At 39.5% G+C, this 13,508-nt stretch overlaps 1 pseudogene; it reads left to right on the top strand.

The window, feature by feature from the left end:
• Positions 1 to 1,499: 1,499 nt before the first annotated feature.
• On the top strand, positions 1,500 to 1,813 carry Rpl36-ps14 (ribosomal protein L36, pseudogene; annotated as a pseudogene).
• The last annotated feature ends 11,695 nt before the right edge of the window (positions 1,814 to 13,508 follow it).

The following is a 13,508-nucleotide window of genomic DNA, read 5'->3' as shown; positions in this document are numbered from 1 at the left end:
TAAGTCCAACACTCCACTGAGACGCAGTCAAATAAGGAAGTGGTTTGCTTGGTTTGCTAATGTTATAAAATCCCAAACATTCTGCCCCTTGGTCTGTTTGTGTCTTCACACCTTTAAATGGCCAAGGTCTCCTCATCCTGGCACCTATCTCTGCCCTGGTCATACATCACTGTCCTGGTTCACCATGCTCTGGTCACAGTCTTCTTTTGCCTCCTTGTTATCTCCAGCCAGTTCATTTCTGCCTCTGGGCTTTTATGTTTACTCTTGGTTCTAGCTGTGATCATGTTCCCAGTGTCTCTTGTCTGATAATTCTGGATTTTAGGGCATATTTTATTGACACATTCCATATAAGATTTTTCCTTACTACCCCAAGAAATCTCCACAATTGATCCCTTAATGTCTCCCTAAAAATTAGTAACATTTATCTTCAGACCACTAGTCACAAGGACCTGTATGCTTGTAATGGATAACTTGTTAGTTTCTTCATAATGTTTGGGAGGACAAAACCAAGGCGATTCAGACTATGGTGCATGTGGGTTGAGAGCTTGTTGCAAAAGACATTTTTACACCCCGCTTCTGCCGCCTTCAGTAATTTATCACTCATTGTGTTCTCTGATCCTCTATCTACCAGGAAGGAATATCTAAAGGATGAAATTATCTCTCTTGGCCATTTCCACTGACATAATCCTGGAAAACAAAATTTAAGATATCCTTGCCAGTTTATATTCAGGCCATCCCCATCAGCTGGTCTCTAAAATACTTACCCACACTCTGACAAAGATCCATAAGTAACTTCTGGCTCTGTGAGCCAACCTTTATTGTGCTACTAATTGCTATGTGTGCCCCATGCAGTGCATGTCCATGTAATATTGGCCTCTTAGCACTCTACAGAAGGGCCTCAGTCCCGACCTAATTCTCTCTTCTTTTCTACTTGACTGCCTCTGACATACTTTAAATTTGTTTGCTTTCTTTTCTGTGAATAATTCACAGAATTCCATAAAGAATAAATGGAAATATGTACTCTACAAAAGCAAATAATAAAATTTAACATCTCAATGGAAGATCTATGTATCTACGAGTAATATACATATACCTGTTTATGTGTGTATAACATCTAGCCTCTAGAAGCTATTGAGTATTAATGATGTTTTAGTCACAAGTCCAAATGTGACATACATATTTACTTCAACATTATGGTGGATCAGAAATATAATGGAACAAGTCCGATGACCAATGACAGGGGCAAAATGAAGACTTGAATTTATACAATCTTATTTCAGAAGCATATTGTATTTATTACTACCCCCATTTATTCTACATTGGCATATTTTGTTAAGTACCTGTTAACTCTTTGTGCATGAATCATGCAATTATAATAATATACTGTTTCTGTCCCTCATTAAACTACATATACCTAATATGTACCAAATTACAATGTCACATGTAAGAACTACTATGATCGGTTCTTCCTGTTCAGCCGCCATTGGAGAGCTGCAGCCATGGCCCTGCGCTACCCCATGGCCGTGGACCTCAACAAAGGCCACAGAGTGATGAAAAACGTCAGCAAGCCGAGATACAGCCGCCGCCAAGCGGCTCACCAAGCACACCAAGTTCGTGTGGGACATGATCCTGGAGGTGTGCAGCTTCGGGCCCTATGAGCGGCATGCCATGGAGCTGCTCAAAGTGTCCAAGGACAAGGGAGCACTCAAGTTTATCAAGAAGAGGGTTGGGCACGCACGTCCGAGCCAAGAGAAAGAGGGAGGAGCTGAGCAACGTGCTGGCAGCCATGCGGAAGGCGGCCAAGAAGGATTGATGACCCCTCTCCCAATAAAAGATGGTTCTTACAAAAAAAGAACTACTATGATCAATTTCCATAATCTGATGGGTTAATATAATTTTCCCATATAGCAGTAATTATTTAATATGCTTTCAAAGTTGGTATATAAATCTAAAGGTCTTACTTCTACACCTAAACAGGCCTTGTGACCTCCATATTATCTTACAGCTAAAGACTGAAATGTTAAGGGTTTTCATCAAAATCAAGTTTAACTGTATCATGGTCCTGATATATCCTAGACACATCTGTCAAATAAGCTAGACTCTGGAGGAATCACTGCCTCCACCTGTCATTGGTGGCTTATCTGGCATGAAGCATTGTTCACATCTTGTCAGGAAAGACCACACAACTGTCTAAGAGATCGTAATATATATCAATGCAGTTGTATTTTTTATCCGCAGGTGAAAGTATGTGATTTTAGGAAGACAAAGCAATAAATGTGGTCATTTAAAGTTATAAAATAGGACATTTGATATTTCTGGACATAGAAAACAGCTTCTCTTAGACTTAGATTCCAAATACTTTAGCAACTGAATGGGGACTCCACAGAGGAAAACATCACCAGATAAACTTAATGTGACAAGAGAAATAATTCCCAAGGATTTCAATGGGAACTGAATTCACTCTGCTGTGCCTCTCAAGTCTTTAATGAACTAATAATACTCTTAAAACTTACACCATTAGCATGGAATTTATGGGGTAAGACCTCCAAGCCAGAGAGTCATAAAGGATGCTTGTGGGGAGAAGATGGCGAGGTTTCATCTGAAGAATATCTTTATATTCTAATTATGAAAGTCAGCTAAGAAAATAAAACACTAAAAGTTCTCAACTTGTATCAGTAAATCTTCTCACATAAGCATGAGTTCAAGTATGGTTCTTTCTAAATATTTAATTTTAGAGCATCCTAGTCTAGGGACCCACGTAATCATGAGCTCATGCCCAACTAAGAGACGCGATCTGGACCTACATGGAAAACAAAAACTTAATTGTTAGTCTCATGCTTTCTTCAAATCCTAAAGAAATGCAATTGACAATGTAATTTTTTCCTCAATGGCATTCTTATTGTGCTCAGTGGTCCTAATCTGTTTGTTAGCAGAGCTTTCCTGTGGAATGCTCTTCTCTGGGTATCACATGGCCATTGTTGTCTTGAAATCAGAGCAGAGGAGACCTTCACAAGATGTATTTCACTGAAATTCTCATAAGAAAGGCTGATGACCTGCCCCTCTCTAGAAGATATATAACAGTTGATGATTGCTTGGCTGGTGTGACTTAGTCTTTGGTCATATTATTTGATTATTTGCCTCTAAATTGCCCAGGTAGCATCTGGTCCATGATTTTGACATATTCTATACACATGAACAACAAGCTAACCTCAGGTAGAATGATTACCATGGTCTTTCATTGGTAATTGATCTATCCTGGAGTAAATATGCACCCTTCATGTTTTTCCAGGAAAGACCACACAACAGTCTGTTCTAATGTGTTTCTTTAGGGGGATTTCTTTAATTTCAATAAATTGTCATCTAATGCATATATATATATAGTGGCGAGACATATGTTACATTATTCTTTTATCTATTTTTAGACATGTAAAGTTTATTTTTCCTAAACCAACAGTGTATCTATCAAATAGTAAGTCATTTATTTCTCTTCTCTGGCTTGAGTTACTCCATTTATCTCAGATACTTTCAATAGAAACTATCTTTTAAAACATAAGTATTTTTTCTGAATATGGAGAAAAGGTAAAACAAAACATTTATAGCCAACAAACCACAAAGAATTACAAAGAAGCATGTTTACTGAGTACTTACTTCATGCTGGGAATGGCACTTAGTTGTTTGCAGGTATTATCTAACTTAATCTTCCCAATAAGTACAGGGAAATACATTTAATTTCAAAAATGAGGAAAATCAAAACACAAAGCTTAGATAGCTTTGGCCAAGATTGCACAGATGGCTTGGGGCAGAGCTGGCAGTTGGGCCCAGGCCATCTATATCCCATATGGAAAGCATCACCTGAATTTCATGTTATTGATGCAGACTTTTGCTAAAACAGGACCAGAAAAATCTCCATTTTTAGAAAGCAGAATTGATGGCGCTTCTTGCATTTTGACATGCAGGAGAATCAACTAGAGAGCTAATTTAAACACAAGTTCCTGTGCACCACCCCAGAGATGCTGATTCAGGCAGTCTGGCATGGGACCCAAGATTGTGCATAGATAACAAGCTCCCAGGTGATGCTAATATTTGGGGCCAGATTTGGAATAAAAAAACTTCTAAAATTTCGTGATTTGAGTGGTGAGGGTCATTCTAAGAACAGAGAACCTAGTCTTATCCTCAAATTATATGCATAATTATTTGGTGATCCTGAGATTAATATATCTGGGAAAGTTGTTCCAGGGTCCGGTCAAAGATCAGGAAAGTTTTAAGGAGGAATTAGGAAGTATCAGAGGTCAGTCATAGAATTCTGAGAGATGAGAGGGGAAACAAAGATCAGCTGAGAACTTAAGGGATGCATTTCTAACCCAAGGATTGGAGGTCTTAACCTGAAAATCAAGTGTCTGAGGAGGATTGGTTTCAGGGTCTCCATGAATACTAACATAAACCAATGCTTAAGACCCTGTCACAAGATGATGCAGAGTGTGTACAGAGGCTACACTTATCCTCTTGTGTACATTAAATCATCTCTGAATTATCTGTAAGACAATGTAAATACTGTACAAAGAGTTGCTATACTGTTTGTTCAGAGAATAATGAGCACAAAAAGTCAATGTATGTTTAGTGTAGCAAAAATTAATTTTCTTTCCAGCACTTCCAAACAGTTGTTGGTCTAAAAACACAAACACAGAAACCTTAGATATTAAGGTGTTTCCTAGACCCAATGTGGCAAGCTGCAGTGAGTTGGGTTGTCATAACAAACTGGGCATTTCAAACAGTACAGTGTCTACGAAATCAATCAGGCCCTAGACACACAAGCAGTACCAAGACCAAAGAACATTCTTCAGAGAAGCATGTTCAAGGTTGAAGTCATCAACAAAATATACAGAATGTTGATGCCTATGGTAGCAGTAGACTAAGTAGGCCAGTTCTCACCTTCTTGGCCACACTTTATCAGTTGAAGTAAGATGATGAAGCCTATTGACCTGTTTTATAGGATGAATAGAACGTTTGTAATATGGTTGTTGTTGGAGATTATTACACAGGTAAAAGAAGTACACCCCCAAGATTTGTAATTCATGAACCACACAACCTCAGTCAGAATGTTCTATAATAGCTGGAGACCTTCATCTGCCTGAAAAGTCTGCTCAGTCAGTGTGTTTAGTTACCATATATTCTACAAATGCAAAATAATGGACATGCTGACTTTAGGGAATCAGGAAAAGCATTCACCATTCTAAATAATGCTTTTGTCCATATGCTCCCAGAATGCAATATGTCATTTATAGCCTTCCATAGCATATATAACAGAAGTCTTCCCATAAAGTATTCAAAACTGGAGACTACATCAAAGACATCTTTCTTATTCCTCTATAATCCTTTCTTTGCATAGCTCAACATCAGGGGAAAAGCCAGACCTGGGTGACCATGACTTCTCTTTCACAATAGCCAGTCTTCCATTATGATCTCATATCAAAACACATTTAAATAATCTTTTGTGGGTATGCTAGGATTTCATGTATTTATTGAACTATCTGAGAAATTTTATTAAATATTTGCTTTTATGTGTCAGAGATTACACTCATAATTATAAGCCAATATTCTAGTTTGTCATCCCCCACCACTCCTAACACAAGTGATCAGTGTGGGTTTTTGGAGAGTGTATATTTTTTACCTTGGTTGTTTTTTTCAGGATCAAACTCTACACAATATTGTATTTACAGTTTTGGCAGTGTTTTATGAAAAATATACCAGTGTTTTTGCCTGATTGGTTTATAACCACACAATTTTTGTATCCCACACTCTGAATGCTTCTGTTCTGTTTATTGCCCATTGTTTGCCATTTCTCCTGTGTAAGTTTCCAAGTATCTCCCCCAACTTCATCTCTGAATTCATGACTGTTGCCATGTTCTTTGTCATAAAGTTTCTCCAACTTCAAGCCTTCATACCAACGATGTCTGTACTTAGAAGGTTGAGAGACTGAATCTTAACAACCATTGATACAGAATAAGCTCTCTACAAATATTTTAATGTGCTGAAAGCTGTAAAGTGCTATTCATGTCACACATATTACACAGAGGTCCTCCAAGCAATGACAAGCCTGCTGCAGGCCTGACTATTGGCCCACACAGTTTGGGTGCATTTGAGAGTACGCTTTAACTTTGATTACTATAATATAAATCTGTAGTAGTTTCCTTATGGAAGAAGTGCAAAACCAATACAAAATTATTTCTTCTTTCAAACTGCTCCATATAGAGTTGACCCCTATGAAGAAAATTTTATTCTACAAAGAAAAGAAAATTCAGGTTCTGGCTTTGCAGTTAAATACACACAGCCAGATTGTGTGCACATTGAATTTGACCATGTGTGGGGAGGGGAGGAAAAGAGTTGGAAATAGTGGTGAGAAAATATGACAGCCTGAGCCTCAAACCCCTTGTTATTCATTGAAGCAAATGTCCAACGTTTTCAAATTATACATCTTTTGTTGAAAGAATTGTAGTATCCCTTAAGGCGTAGCAAAATGGGAGTGAGCCTATCGTGGAGAGGAGACCTAAGAACCAGCCTTCTCTGCTGGCTGAAATACAGTGTTTTTCTTTTAAAATAACACTAAAGAAACATGAACCTTTAAACCCACATATTTGCAGCTTTACACTATAATTTATTTCTCTTGGCAACAGTTACAATGATCCTAGACTTATGTAGAGGAGAAAAAAATAATTACTTTATTTGAAATGACCAAAATGCTGAGAGAGAAAATATACGATTTTGATTTCTCACTACTAAAAGAAAATAAACTATGGGAGCATAACATCCCATGTTCCCTTCCCTTGAGAATTCTAAATGATAATCACAGAACATTGTGTTAGATATTCAATTATTTGAAATTGAGTGGAAGGCTGAGATTTCTCAAATCCGACCCAATAAAAAGATTTATGAAATCATAGTATAAAGGGGGAGGGGGATGACAGGTTTTAGAATTTCCAGCATGGGGTAAAGACACCACATGCTTATTGGCTAACAGGAAGGAAGTTATGTTTTGGAGTATGACAGTTTTCCTCTGTTTGGTTCATGGACAGAAACGACAGAATTTAAGCTTCTCTCTTCTTCAGCAAATCACTAATTGGTGACTTTGTAATTTGTTTTTTAAAAATGAGACTCATTTAAAATTCAGGGATGCTTATTAATATTCAGGAGATCTGATGACAACAACAGGAGGGGGAACGACTTCTCATTCTGAGCAAATGCCACCAGAGTGTCGTTTTTTTTTTTATTTAAAACTTATAACTGAAACACTCGATGGCATGGAATAACATAAGCTACCATCAGGATGTTCATGTGTCCCTGGGACATGTTCTTCTTAAAGGCAGGACTTGGAGTCTAATGGTTGCTTTGCTGGGTTACTTTCTCTGGAGTTGTAATGAATAAAGAAGTTTTTGAGAGAAGACAAACTTTTGTAAAATGTACTGATTCTCAGCTTCTTTTCCAATAGTAACGCAGGGCTGTTTCCTGTTCTCTTCAAATGCTGCACATTTCCATCCATATGAAATTAATCTGGGCCACAAAGATGGCTCTGAGAACAAAGATACTTATTCTGTGGTAAGCCTGATGATATGAGTTCTACCCTCAGAACTCAGTGCAAGGAGAGAGAACCAACTCCTGAAGGCTATGGACTGAACTGTTGACCTATGTGCAGATGCACACACACAGACACACAGACAGGGACACATATGTGTGCACCACACGCATGCACATAATAATAATAATAATAATAATAATAACAATAATAATAAATAGTAATAATAATTTAAAACAAGAAAACATCTACTCATACTACAAAATGTAATAAGTATATCGAAGCAAAGAAAGTGACGCGCCCACAGTTGGTCTTTGGCTTTTCCTAAGGTAGAATTCTTCCAGCTCACCCTCCTATGTGTGAGGAGAGAAGGGACAGAAACAGAGATACTCTTATGTTTGATTGTCATCATGTCCTAAGTACTTCTCTTTTGCTTGGAGACCATCTCAAAGTAGCATCATCAATTATCACTGATACTTTATCTTTGGTTACTAAACTGTCTCTTTACTGTTGCAAACACTTAGGCATTTTACAAGATATACATCGACTATGTTGTTTTTTGCCAAACTGCTCTTATCACAACTACCTGCCAAAGCCAACACTCCCTCAAACTCCATTGTAGCTCTTCTTCCTCCCTACCTCTTCTCTTTCATTAGACTTACTGGATCCAACTTTTCAAGATTCTTTCCTCTTCTGGTAGGCTATGCTGAGTTCCCTCTCAGACCATTGACTTTTGAACTCCCCTGCCTTTTGTAGATCTTCACCTGCGTTTCACTGAGAAACAAACTAAGAAAAGTGTTCAAACTCACTTCCCATGCTGTGTTCTGTATGCCATGTCAGAACCTTGGTATTAGTCTTACACTCTTCTCCATAATTGAACTTGTTGTAACTTACAGAAAGATGGTCTGTGTTGTTTACTGTTGAGTTGTATAGCAGAATATGGCCAGCCAGGTTACAGAGCCTTGAGTAGTGCTGCTTGCTAGTGATAATAAGCATGATACATATTTATCGTGTTTTTTAAAAACACTATTTTTCTCTCTTTTTAATTAATTTAATTTTTATCAGTTATTTTATTTATTTACATTTCAAATGTTATCCCCTTTCCTGGTTTCCCCCAGATCCTGCAACCTCACCCATCATATTCCCTCCCCCTATTTCTACGAGGGTACTCCCGCAACCATTCACACACTCTTGCCTCACCAGCATAGCATTCATCTACACTGGGGCATTGATCTGTCAGAGGACCAAGGGCCTTCCCCCTCACTGATGCCAGATAAGGCTACCCTCTGCTACATATGTAGCTGGAGCCATGGGTCCCTCCATGTGTACTTTTTGGTTGGTGGTTTAGTCCCTGGAGGTTCTGGGATTGGGGTCTCTGTGTTCCGTCTAATGGTTGAGGAAAGCATCCACATTTGTATTTGTCAGGCTCTGGCAGAGCCTCTCAGGAGACAGCTATATCAGGTTCCTGTCTGCAAGCACTTCCTGGCATCAATAATAGTGTCTGGGTTTGGTGGCTGCATATGGGATGGATCCTCAGGTGAGGCAATATCTGGATGGCCTTGCCTTCAGTCTCTGCTCTATTTTGTCCCTGTATTTCCTTTAAACAAAAGCAATCCTGGGTTAAATTTTGAGATGGATGGGTGGACCCATACCTCAAACAAGGGCCATGCCTAACCTCTGGATATGGTTTCTATAGGATCTCTCTCCCTTTTGTTGGGTATTTCAGCTAATTTCATCCCCATTGGGTCCTGGGAGTCTCTTGCTTTCCTGGCATCTGGGACTTTCTGGTGGCTACCACTAGTTCCCCATCCTGCATTGCTACACACCTCTGTTCAATTTGCTGACCCTCTGTACATCTCCCCTGTCTCCTCCCACACCTGCTCCTGTTCACCATTTTTTCCTCTCCCACTCCTCTCTTCCTCCCAAGTTACTCCCACCCTCTATACCCCATGATTATTTTGTTCCCCCTTCTAAGTAGGACTGAAGTACCCACACTTTGGTCATCTTTCTTCTTGAGCTTCACATAGTCTCTGAGTTATTATTTTGTGGGTATTCCAAGCTTTTTTCCTAATATCCACTTATCAGTGAGTGCATACCATGTGTGTTCTTTTGTGACTGGGTTACCTCACTCAGGGTGATATTTTCTAATTCCATCAATTTGCCTAAGAATTTCACGAAGTCATTGTTTTTAATAGCTGAGTAGTACTCCATTGTGTAAGTGTACCACATTTTCTGTATCCATTCCTCTGTTGAGGGACATCTGGGTTCTTTCCAGCTTCTGGCTATTATAAATAAGGCTGCTCTGAATATAGTAGAGTGTGTGTCCTTGATATATGTTGGAGCACCTTTTGGGTATATGCCCAGGAGTGGTACAACTGGGTTCTTAAGTAGCATTATGTCCAAAGTTTAATGCCATTGTAGCACTTGTAGAGACCACACCCAGAGGTTAGGCATGGCTCCCAGTTGAGGGATGGGGCCATACACACATTTCAAAAATATTAACCCAGAACTGCTCCTATCTCAAGGAAATACAGGGACAATGAGTGGAGCAAAGACTGAAGGACAGGTCATCCAGAGACTGCCCCACTTAGGGATCCATCCCAATTTCAGAAACCAAACCCAGACACTATTTCTGATGCCAAGAAAGGCTTGCTCACAGGACCCTGGTATAGGTGTTCCCTGAGAGGCTATGCAGTAACCTGACCAATACAGATGAGGATGCTCACACCCAACCATCAGACTGAGCATAGGGACCCTAATGGAGGAGTTAGAAGAAGAACTGAAGGAGCTGAAGAGTTTTGCAACCCCATGTGAAAAACAACAATATCAATCAACCAGATCCACAAGAGCTCCCAGAGACTAAACCACCAACCAAAGAGCACACACAGAGGGACCCACAGCTCCAGCAGCATATGTAGCAGAGGATGGCTTTATCTGGCATCAATGGGAGGGGAGGCCTTTGGTCCTATGGAGGCTTGATATCCCAGTTTATGGAAATGATAGGACACTGAGGTAGGAGTGGGCGGGTGCGTCGGGTGCGTGGGGAAGCACCCTCATAGAAACAGGGGGAGGGGAATGAGAAAGGGGTTTGCAGAAGGGAAATCAGGAATGGAGATAACATTTGGATTGTAAACAAATAAAATAATCAATGCAAAAGAACCTGTTATAATAATAGGTCTAATACTCAGCTATGATGTGTATACTATTTTAAATGTTAGTAAATGGAATGCTGAAAGATTTCTGTGTAGTATTTGTCATACTGTAGGTATGTGTCTCTCAATGGTTTTAAATATCTATGTGACGTTCATAGGTCAGAGAGATATGTCATCTCAGGAAGTGATAGCTTGAGTGAAGTTTAATGTGCACATATGAGAAAGTAATGAGAGTAGGAAGGGCTTGACAGCCACGTGGGAGATTTTGTTTCTTTTTGTTTTGCTTGTTTGGCTTGGAAGACAATAGGAGGTTACTAGGAGGTTGGGGCCAAAGTCTCTAGAATATAGATGAATAGGTGAATGTGGAATGAAGTGTAGGACGGTTCAGAAGAGCACACTAGAGCCCTGGCACTCCATATCATATCTCTCAGCCTTGCCTACAGTTCTACCTGTTACAAAGACCAGCTTTATGCATGTGAAAATGACAATGGCTACTTTGGGTGCCACTTTTTGATATTTGCTCTGTCTGGAATCATGATATTGTCTAATATATTTTTTAACCCCAATTTTATACTTATTCTAAGCAAAGACATCCCCTTTCTGACAATCAAGATTCTCATGCTGCAGGTCTCTTGTGCTTTTTCATTACTGCTATGTCAAGGGTTCAAACTCTGTCTGTTTTCTCAGAGGCTTCTGAGAGGATTAGCTGAGACCAGTACAAGAAAAATAATAATAAAAGTGAAAGTGACTGGAGTGCCTCTGTGAATTTGGCACTGATATCATGGCCCCAAGGAAGAAACAATTAGTTATACTCTATAGGCAAAGCAAGGGAAGTTCAGAGAGATTCAGTAAATTGCCCCGGTTTGTACAGGAAAGTCTCTCTACATTCTGTGAGTGTGTATAAAAGTCACTTTTATTCTCCTGTTGAAATTACCATCTCCAAGGTTTATGGCCTCAGTTTCCTAACCTAGACCTTGTCGTTCGTGTTTATAGACTATACAATCTAATCTAGTCTGAGAATGTTTTCAGCCTCTGAGACATACTGCTGAATAAGCTCACCCATTCTTGTTCTTTCTGAACTCTAGCTGCGTGGTTCAACTCAGCTGTTCCAGCTCAAACTCCCTGCCAAGCTAGATGACTGATTCAATATGGCGTCTCTCAGCCTCTGACTTTTTGCTTTGCTTGGCCACAAACTAACTCTGGAAATAAGTTCTAATCTCTGGATACTTCTCATTCATTGGTTTATTCTGTTTTAATATGTTTGTAGTCATATTTTCTCTTCAACCTGTCTCTGTAAAACTACTAGTTAAAATGTGTCTCCTTCTTTCTCCCTGCACTGCTCTCTCTTAAGTAGCTTCCTCTTCTTCTCTCTTCTCATGAGAGTTGAGCATATCTTATTTTCCCAAATCTTTCTCTGACTTGTCACTTTGTCTGTCACTCAATTAGACATCACTTTAAAAACATGGGTGCTTCCTTCTACAAACCAAATTTACCTTCATTGTTTGGGATTAAAAGTGTGTACTAAGGGCATGTCTATATTTTAGCCAGAAGGATTAAAGGTGTGCACTAAGGCCTGAGCCAGACCAAAATTAGGAAAAGTATTTTTTTCCAGTAAATAACTCAATCCTGGGTTCACAGTGTAATCAAATAACCTGCAGCAGTATAACATTTAAAAGCTGTTTACATCTCTAAATTTTAGTTCTTTCAAATGAAGTAGCTTTTCAAAAGTTTCTCTTTTTTCTTTTCCTTCCCAATGCAGTCATCTGCAGTCTTTCAGGGCTTCTGAGAAGTGTCTTAATCAGGATCTCTGATCTCTTGTTATTCTTTTTCTTACTGCTCAGTTAACTGAGAGTACCCTAAGGAGTAGGATTATGAGTGCTTTGGAATTCAGAGGCTCAGACTCAGACTCAGTAAGAGAATTTACCATAAAGGCCCCCTCAAACTCAGGGTATTCTTCTTCATAATAATTCATATTTTCTCTCTCTCTCTCTCTCTCTCTCTCTCTCTCTCTCTACCTGTGTGTGTCCAAATCAGAACAGTAATTTCTAATTTAATTTTACTTTTTGCTGAAGTCCATTCTTTACAGTTTTTGGGTATTTTTATCAGTATTTTTTATTTATTTATTTATTTATTTATTTTTATTAACTTGAGTATTTCTTATACATTTCGAGTGTTATTCCCTTTCCCGGTTTCCGGGCAAACATCCCCCTAATCCCTCCCCCTCCCCTTCTTTATGGGTGCTCCCCTCCCCATCCTCCCCCCATTGCCGCCCTCCCCCCAACAAACTAGTTCACTGGGGGATCAGTCTTAGCAGGAACAAGAGCTTCCCCTTCCACTGGTGCTCTTACTAGGATATTCATTGCTACCTATGAGGTCAGAGTCCAGGGTCAGTCCATGTATAGTCTTTAGGTAGTGGCTTAGTCCCTGGAAGCTCTGGTTGCTTGGCATTGTTGTACATATGGGGTCTCGAGTCCCTTCAAGCTCTTCCAGTTCTTTCTCTGATTCCTTCAACGGGGGTCCTATTCTCAGTTGAGTGGTTTGCTGCCGGCATTCGCCGCTGTATTTGCTGTATTCTGGCTGTGTCTCTCAGGAGAGATCTACATCTGGCTCCTGTCGGCCTGCACTTCTTTGCTTCAACCATCTTGTCTAATTGAATGGCTGTATATGTATGGGCCACATGTGGGGCAGGCTCTGAATGGGTGTTCCTTCTGTCTCTGTTTTAATCTTTGCCTCTCTATTCCCTGCCAAGGGTATTCTTGTTCCCCTTTTAAAGGAGTGAAGCATTAACA

This window comes from Rattus norvegicus, chromosome 18 (assembly GCF_036323735.1).
Source record: "Rattus norvegicus strain BN/NHsdMcwi chromosome 18, GRCr8, whole genome shotgun sequence".
In the NCBI taxonomy this organism is placed as follows: Eukaryota; Metazoa; Chordata; class Mammalia; order Rodentia; family Muridae; genus Rattus; species Rattus norvegicus.
This window is presented reverse-complemented; position numbering and strand designations above follow the sequence as displayed.